We start from the raw sequence: 22,944 nt of genomic DNA on the forward strand, positions 1-22,944 counted from the left end.
TATTCTTCAGGGCAAACACAATTCTGCACAATGGTACAAAAGCTTCCACGGGAGTCTCCTGTTATTTCAGAACTTCTATTGTGGCATTTGGAAAATGTGAAGACAGTCTGGTTCCATGGATAGAAAAAAAGGGAAAATGTGAGAAAAGAGAACCTAGATAATTTGGAAAAAAAATCCAAAACTGGGATAGTAGAAGGAAAATCAAATAAACAAAGAAAAACACACCAAAAAACCCTAAACCAACTAAACAATTTTTTTAAAAAAATACAACAAACTGATCACAGAAAGAAACAAAAAAAAACCCCCAAACTTCCCCCCACATCAACTTGTTCAAGTGCTTGAACAAGATTAGAGAGCAGCATAAAAACAGGTATTTTATAGAAATGATGTATCAAAGAATGAACAAGAATGAAGAAGAAAATGCTTTTAAACTTTAAGGAGAAACATTTATTTCAGAAACCTGAGCCTGTTTCTCCACCAGTGCAGAACTAGTGAGCATCTTCAGGCAGAACACTGTGGGCAAATATGCACGCAGCATTCTTCAGTGCAGTGAAAATGGAGTATAGAAAGTATTCAAATGTTTAACACAATCATTTCCAGGGATTTGTACAGCATTTAGTCTTTTATGAAATGACAGACTGATAAAACTACTTCTGACAAGAGTTCTTAATGTACATTGGTAACTCTTGGGGATGTAATTGCAAGGGTGCAATCCTGCTTATTCTTGGGAAAAAAATCTGTTTTACTGGAGGGAATAGGATTACATTTTCACCAAGCAAAGAGTAGCTGGTGTGTATTAAGTGAATCTGCAACACAGCATAATGGTGGAAGAAAATACTTCATAAAAAATCAAAGTTATTGTTCAAGTTTTATTTGTTCCTACATCAGATTCTGGTAGAAAAAATTTCACTTCTCTCTGCTCTGAATGCACTGTGAACTTTGTGCAAGTCTTGTGAGTAAATAAAGCTTGTTTGCCTTGGAACTTCTTTGCAAAGGAAGTTTTCATCCTGGCTTAAGGCCAGATGTGATCAGGTGAGGAGCAGCCTCCAATTTTTCACAGGTAAGAGTGTGCCTACTCAGACATGCAGAAGCCTTCAAGTTAAAACCCACAATGCTTGGTATCTCACTGCTGTTAATGCTGAAGGAAAGCTGAAGGGAGCTGTAAAGAAATGTGAAAGTGTGGGGCTGTTTGTATGTTTTCATAGATCTATATATATGTATATACATAAGTATATACGTATACACACATATATATTTGTGTATGTATGGTTTATATATATATTTATATACATATATATACATATACAGATATACATGCAAATACATGTATGTATGTTTGTATGATTTTATATATGAATAAGGGGTTCTGACTGGAGGGTGCTGTACAGCAGTGCTTGCCTGCAGTGGAATTAAAGCTCACCCAGGGAGGAATGAGAAGTTCAGGGGGTTATGTGAACTGTGTACTGCTTTATTCTGCAGCAGTTTGAAAAAGCTCATTTTTAACTGGAGAGAAGCTTTGCTCATAGCAGAAATCAGAAGCAACAGGAAAGCTTTACCTGAGGTGCTGCTCAGCCACTTCCTTCCCCTCCCTTCCTCTCACCTCTCTTGCTTCTTAGGAGCAGTTATTCTTCTGTGCTCCCCTTTGGCCTCCTATACACCTGCCCCTGTATTTTCACTGTGTTTTTTTCTGTCTGTGCATTTGCCTCTCTGACTGAGATGATCAAAAGCAGAACAAGAATTACTGCAACATTCAGCTTCCCCAGAGAATCAGCTGCAGGGGGTGGAAAGGGGCTTAGGAGGTGTTCCAGCAGGAGCTCTGCTGTGGAACTTGTAGGAGGGGCAGAGTGTGAAGATTTATGAGAGTTCAGGTGAAGAAAAAGGGGTTCAGTGCTGTGCAGTTTGGGGCAGGATCTTCCCTGGGACACTGCTCAGTTGTGCCGGCAGCAGCTCTGATATCACAGGAGACAGGCTTGGAGTTTTGATAGGCAAGGCACTGGGAAACTTTTGGAGCCCTCCTGATGTTCCTGCCCAGCTCAGAAAATGTTCAGCAGCCAGAACAGCGCTGGTGCTGATGTGCAGTGGAATTGGCTTCCAGAGCCCTGGTGACCTTGGGGATTTCTGGCAAAGCTGAAGGAGCTGCTGTAATCAAAGCGATGTTCAGGGTCAACCTTTTTGCCTTTGTTTCATTTAAAAGAGAAAAGCGTGAGCAATTCTTCTCCTCAAGTTATTCTAGTGGAAAAGCATGGCTGCTTTAAAGATAGAGCTCCTCACACTGGATATCCATGGATATTTTGCTACAGAATCATTTTCCTTTGTAATGAGAGAAAGTTATTTAGCCATTATCAGTAAACAGTGCATCTTAGAAAACTTGATGCTTTTCCTGACACTTTAATCTCTTTTTATATCCCAGAAAGCAAATAGCATCATGATTTTCCCCAAAGTATTAGTGAGATTTATTTTAAACCCACACAACCAAGCCTTGTAAACAGGTGTTAAGTCCTTTGGTGATGACTCTAAAGTAATGTTAATTTTTTTTTTCCTGTCAAATAGCTCTTCATCTTACGCTAGGATTATATGACTTTCTCTACCTCATATAGGATTAAATTTTTAGCTGTCAGCAAGGTTTTTGGAAATGATTTGCACTTTTTGTAGTCAGAGTCCACATGTGACTTGTTCATTAGGTAAAGACCATCTCCCTGACAACAGGCTGGTGCAGGACACATCTTTAACTGCAGATTTTGAAGTGTGCCAATTGCAGCCGTGGACTGCTTGAGACAGTCTCTTAAGGCTGAAAATATTTAATAGCATTGGGCTTTTGTCTTCATTTCAGTGTCTGTTCTATAAGCTTGCTGTGCATGACTTAAAATATTAAACAATGACAGGAAAATTAACAGCTCTAGCAGTTAGTCGGATGATGGACAAACAGCAGTTTCAGTGAAAACGTTCAGTGTTTTCTTTGGCATCACAGCCTGGAGAGGCTGGTGCCCTTTTGCTGCCCTGTGTAACAGCCAGAGGCATCTGTGTGCTGCTGCTGCTGAGATGGAGACCCTCTGCAGGCTCTTTGCTGACTGTATTTCATTAGCTTTTATAAACCTCTTGCCTTCGATAACAGCAGATGAAACTCGGGCACAATGTCTCCCTCTGGGCCACAGACAGCTCCAGCTCGCAGTAACTCGGCGCTGGAGTTGTATAAAAGACAAATGATTCTGTCACCTGTCAGCAGCTACAACACATCGGGCGGCAGTGCCGGGTACTCAGAGCGGGAGCAGCGGGGCTGTTCCCCGTTCCTGCCGGCTCCCGAATTACCGCGGCTCGGCGGGGGCTCTGCGGGGCTCCGAGCCTGCTGCAGGGCCCTGCTTCCTGCTCCGCCTCAGCCCTGGGCTTCCTGTGCCCGGGCACACGGCGCCAGAAACAAAACCCGTGGTGCCAGAGGTTTTTCTGGGGTAGTTCAGGGGGGTACAACGTGTGATAAACTCATTGTTACCTTCTGCACTGTGAGTTTGTGTAGGGCAGAGCTGAACCCGAGCGGAGCACAGCGACCACAAGCACACCCAAACTTCTGCTTGCTTAGGAGCAGACTTTGTGATCTTACTCAAAGCAAAACAAGATGTGAGCCTTCCAGGCAGCTTGACACAGCAGCTCTCTGATGTTCTCCAGCGTCTGTTTATTCTCCTCCCAATGGTCTGTGTTGCACGTGGCACATTAGCACCGACTGAGAAGTGATTCTAGAAGGTGACAAGCCCTGATTATCCCTGCTCTAAGGAGTGACAGAAACAGTGTTCTCACAGTGTCCACCCCAGACAGACGTGTCTTATTTTACCCTCTAGAACTGATGCAGCTTGATTTATTTTCTAGCAAATGTTTTGGTTTGTTTTGTTGGCTTTTATTCTTTGGAAAACTTGCTAAGACTCCAGCACCTCACTACTACTTTTTCAGTCTAAGAATTTGATGCTAAAGGGCAGCCTACTGGGAAGTCATCTGTAATTTCCAAAAAGAAAGCAATGTTTCCATGTGTTTGTTGTCATGCTTTCTTTTTCAGACTGCAGAGCATCATTTCTTCCCACAAAAAAGAAATTAAAAATCCCCCAAAGTCTGTCATTTGAGTACAGGAGAGGTTTGTTTCCTTGAGTCTGTCTCTCTTGTTGTGGGAGGTCTCAGCCATTCAATTTTCAGAGCTGAAACAACCTTGTTTAAGAGGTGCTGCCACCACGTTTGTGTGGGGTTGTAGTGGTTTGGGCTGGACAGAGGGAACTTTCCTCGTGGCAGCCCGTACGGTGCCATGATTTGCTGTGCTTAGGCCTAGGTGCCTGCCATGGTTAAATTCCAATAGGGGCCATGCCCAGATCAGGAAAACTGCCTGGATCCTGGGAGCTAGGAGTTAACTGATTTCATGCTGTCAGTCCTTAAGTTGTAGTTTGCAGAATTATACAAAAATGCTTCTGTGATTTATTGCACAGCTGCTTATCAGAAAAGGACAAATGTATTTCAGGCTTGCTAAGTAATGTATGCATAGAGCAGGCTGCTCTGTCAATGTCACATTAATTATCCAATAATATTGGACTTAATTCTTGGTGTAAACTTAGATGTGCATTCCCTTGCATCATAATAAATCATGTACTAAGCCACACCTGTTACTGCAAAAATGTTTCTAGCAAAGCTTATCCCCCCAATTAGCTGAGAAATGAACAGGAAGACATTTCCCCTGTCCTCTGTTTATTTCCTCAGCTATTAGAAATTTATTTCATTCACTTGGTGTGGACAGACTTTGCTGTTTAATAAGCACCAACGTAGGATGGTTTTGTTGCAAAAGAAGCAGTCTAATTAGGAGATTCCAGTTTTTTGTTTCTGGCCTAGACTTCAGTCAAGAGATGAGCTGTAATCATTGCATCAAATTTCCCTGATCTTTATCAGGATTCTCTGCAACTAACCTTACAATAACTGTTTCTGTTTTGGAAACCTCTGTTGAAATGAATCTTTCAGATTTTAATTCTTGTTAAAAAAAAACCAAAAAAAACAAACCCTGAACAACAACAACAAATCATAAGAACCAAATCCTGTCTTCTGGGTATTTAGGCACTGAGAGAAAGCATCGTAACTTGCTGCTGCTCTGCTGGAACAAACGGTGAAAATTATCTTCATCTACTTTTGGTTTTTGTTTAATGCTTTGATTTTATGTCTGGGATTTATTTTCTTTTGCAATTGAAAACTAGTAAACCTAGTTACCATGTGACTCTCAAAAACCTGTTGCCTGTCAAAATATAATGGTACAAAATAAGATGGACAAGCCATTGCATCTGATGAATAGCAACAGGGAAAGGAAAACCAGGTTAGTGAAACAGAAGAGAAAAAAGGAGGAATCCTTTGTTTCCTGGCAACTTTCTCGCAGTACACTGCAGTCCAGGGATGCTTCTCTCTAAGTTCATTGGATGTGACAGTGATGTGAAATTTTGCAGCTTGTGTCACAAGCTGTCCTTTTTGTTCAGACAGTCTAAAGCTCTACTCACGACAGCATGGGAAAGAAACCCAGGAGGTGATAGGGCTTCACTTGTAATTGGTGATTTTGCACTTGTTGTTGGTGTTAGTGATGAACAGCCCAGAGCTGCTATTGTAGATGCTGGGGTGGCTTTCCTGCTGCACTCTTTCTCCTTCAGTCAATAGGTACAGAGGGACCATGAGGGTACAAGTTTTAGCTCTCACTGTGTCTGGCCCCACACTTGTTTAAAGCCATCCAAATAATTTCCTGGTATCAGCAGGTGAATTTCAGGGGTTTACGAATAACATAAGGCAGCAAAGGCTCTTGGGCAGTGCCTCCTGTCCACGTGGCTTTAGGTGCAATATCTGAGTCAGGGAAGTCACAGCTCAGATTATGTTTTGAAGAAAGACAAAAAAAGCAGCCAAAACACTAGACCACCACTCACAAATTAGACGATGAGGCTTTAAAAGTACACTGTGTTTGCTGTAGAATTCCTCTATTTTAAAAATATTTTCTAATGACCTCTTGACTTAGTCTCTGCAGGAAAACCTGCCAGGAGTACCCAGCTGACCACCCCGATGCTGCTTTCCAGAGCAGAACTTACTCCTTGAGCAGTGATGCCACCATGTCCTGTGTGCACCTACTCTTTCTGAGGTAAGCCCACAGGAAAGGACAGTGGCTGGAGGGCTGTGTTGTGTCCCGACTGAAGTCCTGCTCCCAAGGTCCTGGAAAATGGTTGATCAGGTTCAGGTAAGTTTTGTAAGCTTTCTCTGAGGTGTTGTGTGGTGTGATGGTCATTGCACGCTGTGCCCTGTGGAGCAGAGCTCTCAGGGCTGACAACATCTTGTGCGCACCTTTCCTTCAGCTGGGGAAGCCCCCACAGCTGAAGAGTCCGGGTTGTTTGAGGCTGTGTGTGCATTATTGTCATGTGCTTCTCTTCTTTGGCATGGCTCTCACACAGTGTGAGACAGGATGTGATTAATGGGCAGACAGATTTGTTTCAGGAATAGCTGGGACAGTTCATGTCCCCCGGTTATGGGACAAGGAAATCATCCCAGCAGATCTGGCAGGACATGCTTCATTCATCTCTTAAGGCTCATTATCTGACCAAGCTCACAGGAACATGCCAGGGAATGCCTTAAGAACATAGCAGTTCATTAATCATGTAGTCCTGCAATAAAAATAGACATCAAGTGCAATAATTACTCCTCAGACAGTTACATTTGTTGGGACTGTCTCTTAGCTGGTGTTAAAAGATGGCTAATTTTCCAGAAATAACACTCACTTTGCTTCCTTGCTTCTAAATAATCAATAAAGTTTTAACAGAAAAATATCTTGAGTAACAACATGTGTCAGTATAGATTAATGTGCTTGAAATTCTAAGTCAAATTCTGTGCTGAAACAATTATTCCTTTAAAATAGAGCTCGTTAAAGGTTCTTTGCCTCCAATTTTTATTACGTGATACTGCTCTTAGAACTAAAGCAAAGTCATAAGGAATAAAAGATGCATAATTCAGAACATGAGGTGGACAATGAGGAATACGTGCTGGGCCAGTGTTCCTCTTGAGGTACCTTTATAAACAATCCTTTCAATCTTTCCTTGGATGCTGATTTACCTCTAGGAGCTCTCAGAGGAAGAGTAAACATGGTTTGGGAATGGTAGTGATGGCGGCTTGTGCCCTTAAAGCACTGTGGGTTTTTTCCCCTTGTCAATCAGCAAGCCTTATAGCCAAGCCAAAGTTAGTCTCCTTCACTGGAGATACAGCCTTTAAGGTAATAGCTCAGTAGACCACACTGGTGTGCACCAGAAGAAGTTTAAAAGCCCACATGTGAAGGAGAGAACATGCTGTGGGCTGGTAAGCTTTGAGCAGGTTTTCCTAAACGGTTGAGGGATTTTGGTGAGTCACTGGGAGCAAAGCTTGGTGCAGTTTCTGCATAGGCCTTATTTTTTAGCTAGACTTTAAAATCTGAAGAAAAAGAAAAGCAGATGTGTGTAGATAAATTTTGGAATTGATACAGAGAAAAGTAGAATTAATAGTAAATGCAGAGATGTATTAAGAATGTAGGCTTGAACACATTAGACAGGCATCACTGTGCCTGTTGGATATAAATCCCTTGCCCAGCTCTTAATTGTCATTCCTCCTCTGTGCAGACATCATTTCACATCATGGAGTTTGTAATCCTTTTGCCTGTGGCTTGAATAAAAGGCAGGATTCATTCCTTTGGCTCTTACTGTCTTTATGACATTTCTTTAGTAGCATATTCTATGTTTAATGAGGCTCTGAGGTGCAAAATTTAAAGTGACATCCTGTTTTCATGCAAATTACTAGCAAAGGGCCAAAAGTACCAGGAATTTACCTTAACTTCTGAGAACCAGGCTGGAACACGAGAATAGGAGAGTGGTTTAGGCACAAGCTTGGTTTTCTGGGAGTTGTGGATGACACTTGGTGGCACCTCACCCCAAAAATCCTGGAGTCATCAGTGCCACTGGAGCTCGAAGTCTGGCTTGGCAGCCAAGCTGGCATTGCTTGCAGGGAAAGAGAGCACTCAGTGAGAAGAAGCAAACTGTGTAGCAGCACTAGACATGAGCAGGAGCAGATGCAGTCGTCATAGTGGAATCAGGACTAATAAATTATTGGCAAACTGCTGCAACTCATTTGTGATTGACTTGATACAAATGTTGCCATTTATGTATTCTCTTGTGAACCTAGAGAAACAATTCCTTTCATTTTCTGCTTTTGGTGATTTATCAATTCTGTTTTTGAGCCCAGGTGTTTAGATAATAGCGAAAAACTCTGGAATAGGTGATCCTGGCTCCTGCCTGATAAGAGAAGCTGTTTGTAAGTCCGCAGTACCAATATGTATGAGTTTAGTGAGGAAAAACAAAGGGAGGTGTGGATGCATTGATGTTTCCCTCTGGCTTTTTCTCCCATTTTCTTTGAAAATAATATCTTTCAGTACCAGAGCTGTGAACGGTGGAGGGGTCGAAAGGACTGGGGGAGTATCAGCCATGAGAGCAAAGGATAAAGAAATAAAAATGAACCGCAGTGACTGAAAGAGTAATCGGATTTATTTAATTTTAAACCACCCAGCCCTGATGCTGTAACATGAAAGGTCCAACAGAAAAACAGAAGCAAGAGCAATGTGCAGAGCACAACACCAGGTATTAGCCAAGGCATTGGGCCACGTTAGAGGGGGGTCTGTGTAAACCTGGATTTGGTGCTCCTGCCTAGGCTGTGGTCACCTGGATTCACCACTTACTGCTGCTGGGAGTGGAGGAGACTTGTGCTCTGTCCCTCTGAACACCTGTCATGAGCCATTTGGATATCTCAGTTACAGGACACTGTGCTATGGACATGAAAGTTTATTTTATGAACTCATTCAGAGATCTAACAGGACAAGGGTTCAAAATGCAAATCTTGCCTAAACGTGTCTAGCAATGACTCCACACAGATCTGTTGCTGTGATGGTCCCTGTTTGCTTTAAGCAGCAACACATAATGAATTCAGACATAGAAAAATGACTGTATTAATGCACTAGGAACCAATTTAGATACTTCATGTGAAATTAGTGGGAACTGGAGATGTATTCCCATCGTACTGCCTTTACCAAATTCCTTTGTAAATAACCTCTATTTTTTTTTAGATTCAGGTGATGTTGAACATGATCCAATTTACCTACATTGTTTTTTCTCTTTCGTGATAGAAGCCTGGAAATTTGATAGTATTTTCCTCTCACTCTAAAACAGTGTCATAATTTTGTATGATTGTGTACTGTAAATTGGTGTATATTCCTCAGAAATGGCTGCAGATACTCAGCACTTGGTAAGTCTGATCAATAGGATATGAAAGTGCTGGATGATTCCTGGAGGTAAGGAATGTGTTTGTTTTATGAGATGGTGATGTCTGTCAGCTCCAGCCTATTGCAAGACTCTAACTGTGTGTTGGTACTTTCAAGCTCAGGTGAAAGTTTTCTATACTTTGAAGTTGATTAATACCTAATTTTCATAGACTGTGAATTCATAGTAATTTCATTTTGTAATAGGCTTCATGCAAGTTGAAGGAGACTGATTTATTTCTTTGATTATTTGTTTTCCTTGTGCAAAATGCAAAGAATTCTGAAAAGCAGAGATAATCACAGTGGATTTGTATGTTAATGCCACCAGGTAATCATCTTGAAAGACTGGATATGATGAACACCTTGAATCATAAACTGGGGAAAATGCACAACACTTGACAGGGAGGGAAATGTCTGATACAACGTGACAACATCTGCCCAGGAAATTGTTTTCCAAACACTGAAAATTATAAGCAATTATCAAGTGTTTTACCTGACTATCCTCACAGCTCTCTTTTAGTGACACTTGAACTGATACTGTGCTGCATTTCTCAGCAGTCTGATTTTTGGATAATCACCCTAGATCTGTGCTTTGCACTCTTCCATCTTCCTGCTTGATGTGCACAGCAAGTGCTTCCCTGGTGCACTTGAAGGGGCAATCAAGGCTGCAGATGAAATAAGGCACTCGTGACAATTGAGGGGAAGAGCTTAATTTGGCAATTCTCATCAGCCAGGGGTCTGACAGGATATCCAGGTGGCCAGCTTGAGCTGAACTTCCAGGGAAGGGAGCCTGCATGTGCCAGTTTTCTTGGCATGAGCTGATGTTTCTGTCAAGAACTTTCCTCGGGGTGAACAGATGGACTTTGGGGTGTGAGGAATTGCCAGAATGTGATGGCAGAATATTGTAGTGGCTTATAATAATAATAAAGAGGACACTTGTCTATGATACCCAGCTGCAAACTGTACATGGAAAGAAAGGGCAGCTCCAGTCCTTCCATACCCATTTATGCATTTTATTTTTATTGCAAACTTTCCCAGAAGAAAATATGGTAGAGTGCTAGGGGCAGAGCCACAGGATGCTGGGTTTCCTTTGACTCCGAGAACATTTACAGCTCATAAATCCGGATGCTGTTTCTGGCTTTGGAATATGGTTGTGAACCATTGGTGATTTTTATTGTGCTAATAACCCTTTTCCTGTAGCTGGCCTCGGACACTCAGTACAAAACTGCCTTTTCATCACAGAAAAGGAGCTTCCTGTCTCAAATCATTCCAGGACACACCATAAAACCGACATCCCTGGTGGTTGTTTGCTCATCTCAGAGATGAAAGTTGCAGTAAGAAAAAAATGGCACTCAGTCCCTCAGGGAGCAGGTTCAGAGTAGGTCAGGTCCTGACATTCTTACACAGCTCCAGGGAAAAAAAAAGGATGTAAATCAGGTTGGTTTGTTAGGGAAATGAGGTGAAATTTCACCTCAGGTGGTGACAGTGCTTCACTGGCACCTGCCCTTAAGCTGTGTGAGGTCAGCTCTGCCCTGTGGTAGAGTTCCTCACAGGATTTTATCAAGCACTGCTTTTTGGGTGAACCTCCTAACCTGACACAACGTGAGGGGCCATTAGGTACTGAAGATCACACAGGAACACAAAGTGTTATTGGCTTTTATTTTAACTTCAGGTACCATGAGCTCATAGGAGGGCTATAGCTTCCTAGTCTGCTGCTTTCATCATGCTAGAAAACCATGTAGGTTTTAGTTTGAAATTGTTTCTACACTGTTTCTTTGATTTTAGCAGGTTGAGGGAATATTCTTGCTTTTTCCCCCATGATAATTTTCTTATTTCATGAGCTGGAAAAATAACAGGGAAGTTTTCAAGCAATTTAGTGGTTTCACTCTGAAGTATAATGAAAAATCCAAGTCTCAAAATATTTCAAGGAAAGGCTGAAATAATCAAATGAACTTTGGAAAACATTTTTTCACTGGAATTAAATAATTCATAGCAATGAATACAGGAGGATTAAAGATAAATGGAACAAGGGAATTTCAAATGAGAAAAAGGAAAGCTTAAGATGAGATAAAAACAGTCTGAGTTCTGCATTTTGAATTTTACTGTTTTTTAAAAAGAAGAATTAGTTTCAATCAGCACATCCTGGTATTCTGGTACTAATATAATGATATTTTCTGCAGATGACCTGCTGGGAATTTTTTTTTTTTTTTTTTTTGCAACTTTATGAAATATTTGAAATACACAGGTTTCTGCTGGGATTCTCTCATATTGTTTGGCAGTTGATTTCAGACCTTATTTTCCTTAGATGATCCCTATTTGCTCTGGGGCTTGCCTCTTTTAAGCTGTCTCAGGAGTTCCAAGATCTCTGAGCCATAGGTAAATCTGTTTTAGACCCCCTTGTGTCACTTGGGGTGGCAACTGGGGGAGAGAAAGTGCAACATGATGGGAAATGGACTTGAGTATTGGAACCCTAAAGATCATCCAGTTCCAGCCACCCTGATGCAGTGGTTAAATTGATAGAGGAGGCTGTAACCAGCTAATTCATTAAGAGTTCTGTGTCCAAAGGGAAAAAAGTGCTAATCTAATGAAAAATTTGCAAATGAGAAGGCTGGTGTTAAATTCAAGCAGCAGTGAAATCTGCATGCTCTGAGGACTCAGCCTGCCTATGCCTGAAGTGACATTTCCAGTCACATTTGAGAGGGTCAGGGTAAGCACAGGGAACTGGAAAGGGGGTGTGCTTCTGAGGAATCAAAACAAGCAGAAAACTGGAGGAATAAAGAGTGTTGGTTTAAATGAAATCAAATGTTTTCAAGAGATGTTTAAGAGTATGCATCCGTGTGCCTTGTTCAATTACAAACTTAATTTCTTCAGCTGGGTCTGTGCCTAACTGTGAGCACAAAAATTCACCTGCCATTTTTCCACCTCTAGGAGGTTAAAATCACTGCTTCATATTGCATGTTGAAAATGTTTTAGGTATTCCATTTAATTCACATGCTCCATTTAATCTGAAAGTTACATGAGTCAGAGCTGGCTCCTTTAATCTCTAAAGCCACAGACACACCTGAGGTGCATCTGGTGTATGGAAAAGATTGCAAGTGGAGCAGCCCATCAGACCTCTGGAGACCTGATTTTGTTTTTGTCTGCCACTGACTGGGTGGCTCTGGAGAAGCCACATTGCTCTGCTACATCCTTGGTTTGCCTCTCAGGAGGGAAAAGATAATATCACTGACCTTTAGAAAGCACGTGAGAGCTAATTCTTTATAGATTAGGGAGCATTACAAGACAGGTTTGTGGTATTTTCAGTGTAAAAACTTGCTTGTTTTTTGACTGGGAACAGAGCTTTTTTCCTCAATTATTTATAGGTGAAATCACAACCCAATGGTCAGTCCAAAGCAAGTGGTGTTTTGAAGAGGAGGCTGAAGGCAAAAGATGACTGTGGCCACTGGAAGAGTACATTTCATTTGCAATAGGGTTAAGCACCATTACATTTATTAAATGTAATGATCTAGTAATCAAGGAAAGATAAAAATCTCTAGTAGCTTTTTATTGCATGATATTGTAAAAAGTAGCTCCAAAAGCTCTTCATAGTAATTTGATCTGAGTGAATGTCTTCTACTCACATTCTGCCTTCTCAAATACTTGAATATGGAGATTTCAGGAGTTCTGACATATTTCTAGTACTGAGCACTCTGAAGAGATGAGTGGGTTATGCAGTGTCTCTTTTTTAGTAAGTCACAGTAAGCAGCATCTGTATTTTTGTACAGCACAGCCCTGTTGCTCTTTTAAACAGTGTGCTGACAAAACAATTTCACTATAATTGAAACAGCTCACTGCCACTCCTCTAGAGAAAATGAAACTGAATTTGATGCCCTGGTTGTTACTGTCAAGACATTTCATCATGAAAACAGTTAAAAGTTCCATTTAAATCATTAGACTAGGTTATAAACAGCAAAATACTGAATATCTGAGTTTTCTCAGTTGTTCTTGGTGTGAACTTTGTGTTGCACAGTGAATATTGATACAGACTAAAGAAATCTGCAGAACTCTGCAGCACTGGCTTTATTGAAAATCTTTGGCCAGAACAATTGTACTAATTGAGCCTCTCCAGTCCCCTGCCTGCTGTGTTGGTTGTAAACTGGAAACCATTGCTGCATAAAAACAGAAACCCAAATATTTGGGTGTATCCAGCCAAACAAGGAATGTGTCTAGGTTAGCAGCCTAGCTGGTTCAGCAATGGAAATGATGAAAAGTAAATATGCAGCAAAAGAGAATAATTCTGGCTATTTTCTTGTGCTCCTGAAGGTTATGCACAGTTATGCACAGTTCAGTCATTCCATGTGGATAAAGCCTGGCAGAGAAACCAACTCAGCCTGTGTGGGCTTCCTTGTGCTGAGTATTTGCACAGGAAACACGCTTAGGAAATCTTGTCTGTGTGTTCAGCTAAAGCATTTACCTTGCTGAGTCCTGCATTTGAGTGCTCACTTACCTTACTAACTCACTTTGGAGAAATGCAGACAACTCTGAAATTGCCTACAAATCACTGCCTCAGACATGTGAATGTGAAGAACTGGAGTTTAAAAGAAAAGTAAAAATGAAACAATTAAAAAAACCACACCAAAATCCAGCAGCCCCTGAAAGGGAAAAAAAAACAACCATCAACTCAATCCTTAGCACTGTTAGAATTATATTTCACCTGCAGACTTTGAGTACTTGTCTGCCTGGTGCTTGAGCAGAGATCAGAGCCTGCTGTAATCCTGTTGTCATCCAGTGATAAAACTGGAGGAAAATAAAAAGGAAAAAGGATGCTTCCAGCTGAGATGGGAACAAAATCTGGTGAGAAAGAGTTTATGGGTGTTCTTAGGGACAAAACAGGCTAAATTTTGTGATGTGCTTTGTGGTTTTTTTTAAACTGTGACACTGGGAAATACTTAAAGGGAATATTCTTCCAGTGACTTGGGTAGTTTGTGCCTGTGTGGTGTCGTGCCTCGGTAGAAGGAGGGTGTGTGGGTTTCTGGTGCTTCTGTGAAGCAGTGATGCAAGTGTCTTTTAGATATTTGGAAACAGGCTTGAGCAGAACATTCTCTTGGCTTCAAGCTTTGCCTAAAATCATCACAGATCTTCAAGGTTAAAGCCCAGGAAAGTTCAGATTTACAGGTGAGTTTTGTGCAATGGTTTCAGAGTACAGGAAATCAAAGAACAAAACAGATCACCATAGTCAACTCTGTGGTTATCAGGATGGTTTGAGCTCTTGAAAATACATCCCTGAGAATCTTGAACTTGCTGAGTGAAGGGCATTTGTGCTGGTTTGACATCCATGTGAAAACACAGCTTCTGAGGTCAACAGAAACCTTGCAAAACTTGTGGAAAATTTCATGTTTCAGGTGAAACTGCTGCAGTCTGCAGAGTGCTTGGTATTCACCGAATTTGAACAAGAAAAAGACCTGGTGCCATTGTGGGCTGTAGCTCTGGGGAGGGTATTTGATGCAGAGGGCCTAGGAATTGGAGGTCCATGTGCTTCCTTGCTTGGTGCTGTTGCAGCAGAGAGGTGGATGAGGTGGGTGAGCCATCTGAAAAGCAGATGCAGATCTCAGATCATTTCAGTGTCTCAAAGTAAGATCTTTGGTAGGCAGGTGCTGCTGCCTGTGAGTGGAGTTGGAATCACAGTTCTGGGAAAACCTTGCTGTGAGCATGTGCACATAATTTCCTTCATGTGAGCACCCCTTGGATCCAGCTCTCTTTCAGAATTGTGTTCTCTCTGAGCTCACATCTCAACCTGTCTACCCCACTGCCTTTTAATCCCTCTGCCATTAGATCCAGCTCAGGATGAGAAGGACAGGTTGCTGTGTCTCTGCCCTTTCCTCTGAGAGACACTGGCACAGGTTTCCTTTTCTGGTGCTCTGTATTCCATGATCAGGTGTTCTTGGGTTGCTTTATCTCAGTCTTTTCAGGAGCCTCTAACCATTACAGATTGCTTCTCCAAAGCATCTTTAAGGTGTTGTTTTGCTCTATTGCTCCCTGAACAGACTTTCAAAGCTTAATGTCCCAATTTTTGTAACAAATTCATGTATTGGTTGGAGAATACTGCCAAAAGATTGTGTCCTGCTGGTGGCTCTGATCATTTTTAAACTGGCTTTTTATTCCTCTGCAGGCTCCCAGTTTTCCTTTGCATCAAATGTTTTAACCTGACCTTCAGAGGACCTCGCTTCCCTTTCCCCTTTTCTCACTGTCGTTTACCCAGAAGCTGGATTCTGCCTGGGTCTGTTTTCCTCAGGTGCACCTCTGTGTGCTTTTTCAGCATCTTGTCCCCACATTACATGTGACAAAGTTTCTAGAAACATCTGCACTTCATCCTTTCAAACACCTTTTTTAAACTGTACTAATCCCGACAGTGACTGTGCTGCGTACGTGTCAGCTGTCCATCGTGATGATCCGTGTCCCTCTTTATTTCCAGTGCCACTCCAGCTTGTCCCAGTTCATCAGCTCTGTCTGGTTCTGCTTTTCCCTGCTGGCTGTTCTGCAGCGAGTCTGTACCTGTGCTTGGCTGGCCAAGGGCTGCTGCAGTGGCGTTCTGGGCAGTGCTGCTTGCTGTGTGGAAAGGGGTTTGGTTTCTCTTCCTGCTGGGAGCCCTTCACGTTAAAGGCTGACTGCTCAAAGTGACAAATGTGTTCTCTACCTTTGTCCAGGGCAGCACAGGGGCAATTCACAAAAACATCCCTGTCCAGGACAGCATTGAGCTAACAGCTCGTGGTGGTTCATTTTTCATTAGCATTTGTTTGGAATTATTGGGTGCTTTGAGAACAGGATTTTGCCCGTGTAGTTGAACTTGGCTGATGTTTCAGTATTGATTATTTATGTTCCATTATTTTGTACCTCATCTCATTTTACACCATGAGAGCTTAGACAAGGATGTGATGTTTCCTTGACACTTCTAGCACTAACGTAAAAGAAAAATGTTAATACGTCATTAGACAAATTTATCACACCCTGTACACTCTGAGGGGTCAAACTACTGTGTCACAGATGTTTTTCTATTTTGGCCAAACAGAGATGGAAAAACTTTCCTGGAAATTTAAATGTTAAAAAAGAAGTCTTTGCTCTGCTCCTCTTACGGGCATTCTTAGAAAAATGTCTCACTGGATTGCTAAAAATTAGACATATAGTCCACAGAAGATGTTAAGCACTGATTCACTTCCAATGCTTTGAAACTGAATTCCAGAGTACATTGCTTCAGTATCATATCCAATTTTTAGTGCCTATTTTCCTGTTTGTTTTTTTAAGTGCTCTTCCACAGATGGATTTTGTGTCCTTTAACAAATGTCATAGACGCTAAACAATGACAACGTTCTCTCAAATTTTTATCCCTATTCTTCAATTCTAGCCCTAATTAATTTAGCTGCTGTATTTCAGAGGATTAAGTGATTCTTATGCATGAAGTCAGACAAACGTTCTAAGCTCTTTTGGGATAAAAATTGCAGGTGATACATATTGCAGTTGGACTAGGTGATTGTTGTGGGTCCCTTCCAACTGAAGTATTTTCTTCTCTGGAATATTTTGTGTTATTGCCAAGTCTTGTGGAAAAGTTCTGCCTGTCTTGACACGCTTAACATGATCAAACAGTTTACATTTGGTCAGTGCCATTAATGTCTTTTTTATGGCCTGTTTGGATGCAGATGTTCCTTTCCTTGCAGCATCAACTTTAATGAAGCCTAACCTGATCAAACTATGTTTTTTGAAATCCTTGTTTAACAGTCAGGTCCTAAACTCTTCCAATAGTTCTGTGGTAGAAGGATAAACTTAACTGGTTCTGGTAACCCAGGAAAAGATAAGCCAGAAAAGAATTAACATCATTATCAAGAATGTAAATTCAAATAAGTAACTTATTTTTGTACTGCAGAAAAGTTGAAGGCAAACTAATACTGGAGCTTTCCAAAATGTTTTAATGACCCTTACAGTATGCTGGTGGTGTATAAGAAATGCTGCTTTTTAATTTAAAATAAATCCAACTTCTGCCTAATGTGTCTGGTGGGCAATTTGCAATTATGATCTTCATGATGAGATTCCTCCATGAGATGAGAGGTGTATTATAATTTAAATAGAGCTGTAGATCTGGTTGATTTTAATTTGTGACCTAGGGGTCAGCAGTGACTGGGTGTAATAACCCTGCAGTAATGTGACTCTTCAAGGCACATTTGTATAAAGAGAAATCATAACTAGTTATAGGAAACATGATGATTTTTTTGCCTTTCCAATTTCAGGATGCTGCTCTCCGAGTCTCCATTTTATATGCTTAAAACTCCAGTTAGCATGGGGTTTTTCTTGCTATAAAAACCTCTGAAGCTGTTGGCAGCTTCTGGTTTACAGGGCTTTACAGACACCTGTTGTTTCAGCATGCAGCCACAGTCCGTTGTTTGCTCTGTGCTGGGAATTCAGCCTCTCCTGTCAGTGGTGTTGCCAGTAGTTGAGATTTTGGTGCCCTTCAGCTTTTTGCCACTGTTCCCATTGCAGAGATTTGGGTGACTAGTGCATGGCAGGTTTATTAGCTGAGATGAAAGGACAGAATTTCTGTGTGTGTTTTTAACTACCAAGAGATAAAAAGCTAGCTGGTGTCTTCTCCTAAGCATTTAAATATGTCTTGTGCTAAGGCATCAGAAGTGACTTCATTTTTTCTGTGGCGTGCTCCGGCACCTGTCAGGGGTAAGAGGGATAACAGCACTGCCTTCGTGTCCTTGCAGGTGTCACAGGAGTGCTGTTGTCTCCAGTTCAGCAGTGATAACTCTGCAAGGCTTTACCAAGTGTGACCCTGGACTGAATCCAGTGTGTGCACGTTGCTTTTCAGAGCAGATTTCTTCAGACCTGGAGAAGGAGGGAATACCCTGCTCACACTGCTGTGCTTTGACAGATCAGCTTGATGAAATAAGCAGCACCTGTTGGAAAATTAATGAGCCTGCTTCATTAGAGTTAACAGAGGAGACAGAAATGATTATCAAATGAAATTTTAGAATTACAAGATGCTTCTTGGATGACATGCAGCTGGTGTCTTGAGAATGCTAAGCTCAAAGGAGGCAAAGGATGTGTTTAGCCAGGCTTTCTGCAATATGTCTTTATGAAGAAATATTCATGGGGTAAGCTCTGATAGTGGTGTTGGTTCTCATTTTACCTCAATTTGTCGCTTGGACACCTCACTCGGGCACATCAGGAATTTGTCGCTACCTCCTTCCCACTGAGCATCCTCCCTTCTCACCTGGGCAGTCCTGAGTGCCTTGCTGTGCTATCTGGCAGTCCATAGGAACTGGTTCCAGTTTGAAAGGGCAGCCGAGTGCAGAAGCAAGCCCAGCCTCCTTTTGTGCTGTGTGTGCAGAGAGTGAGCAGGAGCTGAAATTCCCTCAAGGAGGAGCACTACAAAGGTACACTTGGGTAGGATGGATGTGCTGTTGGACTGGGTGCAGAGAGGAATGGGGAGTGGTGGCAGAGGAAAAACAAAACCTCCCTCACTTTTGATTTATAATGGCTTAACAAACGTGTCTGGGGGCCATGGATGGGCAGAGAGGGAGTGTGAAAGCAAAATAATCCTGGATTTAGAGCACGACTGCAGAAATCAGAGAGGCCTGAGTAAACCTTGGGAGCTCACTGAAAAACCCTGATGTGCTGAAGAACTTCAGGAAACTGGCTGGGGGGACACAAGCCTTGAAGGTCTAATTTTTGAACTTGGGCACCTCTGGGAAGAGCTAAATGGCAATAAAATAGTTCTGCTTTTACCTCTTGTCTCCCATTCTAATTCCAGAGAGTTCTCTGCACTGACATGAGAGCATTTGTAGCATTCTTAGAAATGGAATACAGCATTGCAAGTGTCCATTCTCAGCATGGGCAGACCAGAAATGTGATGTCTGAGCTCGCCAGGCCAGGTTTTATATCTGGCTTCTTTGTCTGCATTTTCCTTCCAGTAACAGGCACCTTGTTTTCCAGTTTAAGAGGACTTTTAAAGGAGTTCTTGGTTTGTCCATGAGTAAAAAGCAACAGTAGAAGCAGTGTGCATTTCCTGGGATTATGATGTTTGTATTAGGAAGATATATAAATACTATTTTATATTTCAGAAAGTGTTGCCAGCCTGCTCTGTACTGACACTTTTTCTTAAACATTCTTCACAAACTTGTCTAGGTAATGCAATTAAAGCAGAATTTTTATATATGGGAAAGCCTCCACAGTTTCTGGAGTTTCTGGATTCGTTTACTTCTTACTGTGTTAGAAGGTATTTATATGCATTTCCTGTAATTCAAGTTGTGAGCTAAATCTCTTGATTTACTACAGATAGCACTGAGGTGGAGCTTTTTCAGACCCAAGTCAGTGGTGGAAGGGGCTTGGGAATTCCTCAGGAGAATGACTGATAATGCAGACTTGTCAGTTCAGAGTAGCAAAGGGAGTCATTTGGAGGGGCTGCTTTAAATAACAGATATTTGAAATGTTTATTGCACTGTACACCTGTAAAAGGCACAGGGCTGAAGAGTCTTTAGGAATCACTCTGGGACCAGGTATCTGATCTGCTTCATCCACTGCTGGTTCCAGCTGTCTCTGGATCATGTAATGCCACTCTCAAAGGCATTTTCCAGTCCCACTTTGCTATGATGGCAGTGGCCAAATGACATTATATAACCCCATTTAGGATATCTATAACCACCGCCTGAAGTCAGTGACTGCTTTCAGTCCCCCAAACAGCTCAGCCTCCCTCTCCTTGGCAGTGGCTCCTTGCAGGTGGTGCTTGTCTCTGCTCAGGGGGTGTGCTCTGGGATTCCTGTTCCATCCAGTGCTTCTCTGAGAGCCCTCCTTAGCACATCTTGGAGCCTCCCACCTGGCAACAGCAGCAGCTCTTTGCTGCTCCTCCTTCTGCTTCCAACTCTCACTGAGTGTGATCCATCCCCTGCTGGGCACCACCAGGCACTGGCACCAGAGACCCACGATATTGTCACTGAGGAATGGACAGAGTCCTAAAATCCCTTGGATTTGTCTTATCCTTAACAAATTTCACACCTTGGCTCCTGTGAGCGTGGTTGCTCTGATTTTTGTGGCAAATGCAGAATCAGCAGCTTAAAAAAGCTGTTCTTTGCTAAAGCTACTCACTGATCTCAGTGCTAAATGCAGATCTTATTATGCCATTATTTGTTTAGTGTTTTGAAACCTCATTTCCAGCCATTTAGTCTGGTTGGTTACTCTCTGTTAATACAAGCATCTTTCCAGTTAAATGTAGCAAAGGTCACTATTTCTTTCTTCACGACTCATTTCTTTGAGAAGTCCCACACCTACAATAACCTGAAAGGTTTTCCTATGTTGCTCATGACAAACTTCTCCAGCAATCAACAGCAAATATGTATTTATTGTCCTTGAAAATGTGAGCTCTAAATTATATTGATGTGGCTGCATTTTTCTGGGATGCATTCAGTCTCCTGATACATTTTGGGACCGAGAGTTGTCCTTTGCGTTGATTCAGGGCTGGAATGCTACAAAATTTGTTCACTTTAGAAAAGTGAAGGAAGAAAAAACCCATATGCTTCCTTGAACAAGAAGAACAATGGCATGATCCAAATGGATTTCCCCCCACGATTTATTTAATTGTAAACATGCAAACTCTGCATTCTGCAGTCCCTCAAGAGCCCTTCTGGGAGAGTGAGGCTGCAGACAGGGATGCATTCCTGCAGCTGAGCTGGTCAGGAGAGTCTCCTTTACCAAGGGAGCAGTGGAATGTGTCCTAAGATAAATGGACCTTTTGCTTCCTTGGAATTAAAGCTGAGGAAGTTACTTAAAACTTTCTCAAAATGCAATGATGGGGAAATTACGCCCCTAAAAAAAAGTACTTTTTGAGGAATGATATATTATTCCTTGATTAAGAGAAGAAAGCCTGAGCAAAGGATCTTAAATTAGATATCTGTTATGCCCCAGGCAAGCAGGCGTTCTCAGCAGAAGGAAGTATTGATCCCAAGCCTGGCTTTGTAGCACACGAGCAGGGAGTGCAATCCATTATCCAGTGAAAGCAAAGCCATTGGCCTCCTGGAGCATTCCATTGGACTATTACTTTATCTGCCTTAATTGATGCTGCTAATAGGATCATATTGAATTGTTTCATAGAGGTGGAAAACAGGCTTGTTGGTGAGCCTGGGCTCAGTCACAGGGTGACATCTAAGCAACATCAGCAGAGCCTGGGGCTGGGTTCCTGATCAGCTGTGGCCTCTCTCCTCAGACTTTGCCTTGGGATGGTCTGAAGGGGTTTGTGTTCCTTGCAGGTGAATTCAGTGCAGGGCACTCCGAGTTTGCTTTCAAAGAATGTCCCTTGAGTTGTGGGAATTACTCAGGAAGTGGCTGCTAGTGCTGTTTTCTCATGTCCCACTCTCTCTTCTCAACTCTTGTGATAATAATTTATTATAGCTATTGATCAAGTGAAATCTTTCTGCTTAGAACTTCATAATAGATATGCATGTGTCTATGTGTAGTAATATATTAAAAATTTGTTACGCATATTTGCAAATATAGATGTGCATTTGTGCATATGTAATATAGAAATATACACATGTATCTATATATTTGTATCATGGCTAGGGGGAGATCTGTGGCTTGGATCCCATTTGCAATTAAATACCTTCTTTCAAAACTGTCTCACCTTACACTTGTGCAAGGATGTATCTAACAAATTGAAACTCTCTGTGGTAACAGACACCTACTGACATTTGATTGGCCTAAAAGAAGACAGTGGAGGCCCATGACAAAAAAAAGCAATGCAATGACAGCAATTGCAAACTCTTTTAGCCATTCTTTGTAAACGTTTGGTTCATCTCTACTGGCAGCCTGCTCTTCTTCTCCATAAATATTTGCACATCTTTCTTGCCTGAATCCTGTTCTGAGATTTTGCCTAGGGACTTTACATTTTCCTTTCTGCTGAAGAAAAGAAGCTGTACTAGAATGTCTAGATTGCTTATGATGTTATACCATGTATGCCTCATCTTTCTAGATTTTAAAAAGTGTATTGATATTTTCTTCTTCCTGGAAGCTCCTTTGAAAACTGGTGAAGGCTTTGTCAGCTTCGAAGTTCAGGTTAGTTGTTCTTGAGTAGCTTCTCCATGGAAGCTGCACAGCTCAGGTCTGGGTTACTTAGGGGAAGGGGGTGGCCACCAGGGATACCAATGCAGTGAGGGCACAGGGAAAGGAGAAGCCAGAGGAAGTTTGACAGGGGAAGTTGAGGCACAGAAGTCTATTTGGGAGTCTGCTTTTCCCCCCAGGAGGACTGACTCTATGGTGAGTAGTTACTGCTGTTGCCAGGGCCGAGGACTTGGGAACTGACTGAGGTGGGAGAGTTCATGGGATGCTAGACAGCTCAGGTGTGGGTTACTTAACAGGCCCTTACTGTTCCAGAACCTTCCTGCTGGTGTTGGGAAGAGGTTTTTATTTTTCTGACATGAAAGGCTGGCTTGTGCTGTGCTTTGGTTGTGGGTGTGAGGGCTTTGCCCTTTTTGGCTGCAGTGGTGGAAGAGCCATGGAGAATATCTGCCAGCTGCTCCCTGCCTCTGGAGGAGTGCAGCACCCCCCGATCACATCGATCTGACCGGGTGTGAATGGGCCCAGGAATGGACACCAAAATGTGTTGCGTTAACCTC

General features: G+C 42.1%; 1 long non-coding RNA gene across 1 annotated transcript in view; it reads left to right on the plus strand.

Annotated features, from left to right (window-relative positions):
- LOC137472873 (uncharacterized) overlaps positions 1 to 22,944 on the plus strand; it is a 41,833-nt gene that overhangs the window by 1,965 nt on the left and 16,924 nt on the right. Inside the window, exon 2 of the long non-coding RNA XR_010998459.1 lies at positions 1 to 22,944. This exon is cut by the window's right edge and continues 16,924 nt beyond it. This is a non-coding gene — a long non-coding RNA (uncharacterized lncRNA).

The sequence above is a fragment of the Anomalospiza imberbis genome, chromosome 4 (assembly GCF_031753505.1).
Source record: "Anomalospiza imberbis isolate Cuckoo-Finch-1a 21T00152 chromosome 4, ASM3175350v1, whole genome shotgun sequence".
NCBI classification, from domain to species: domain Eukaryota; kingdom Metazoa; phylum Chordata; class Aves; order Passeriformes; family Viduidae; genus Anomalospiza; species Anomalospiza imberbis.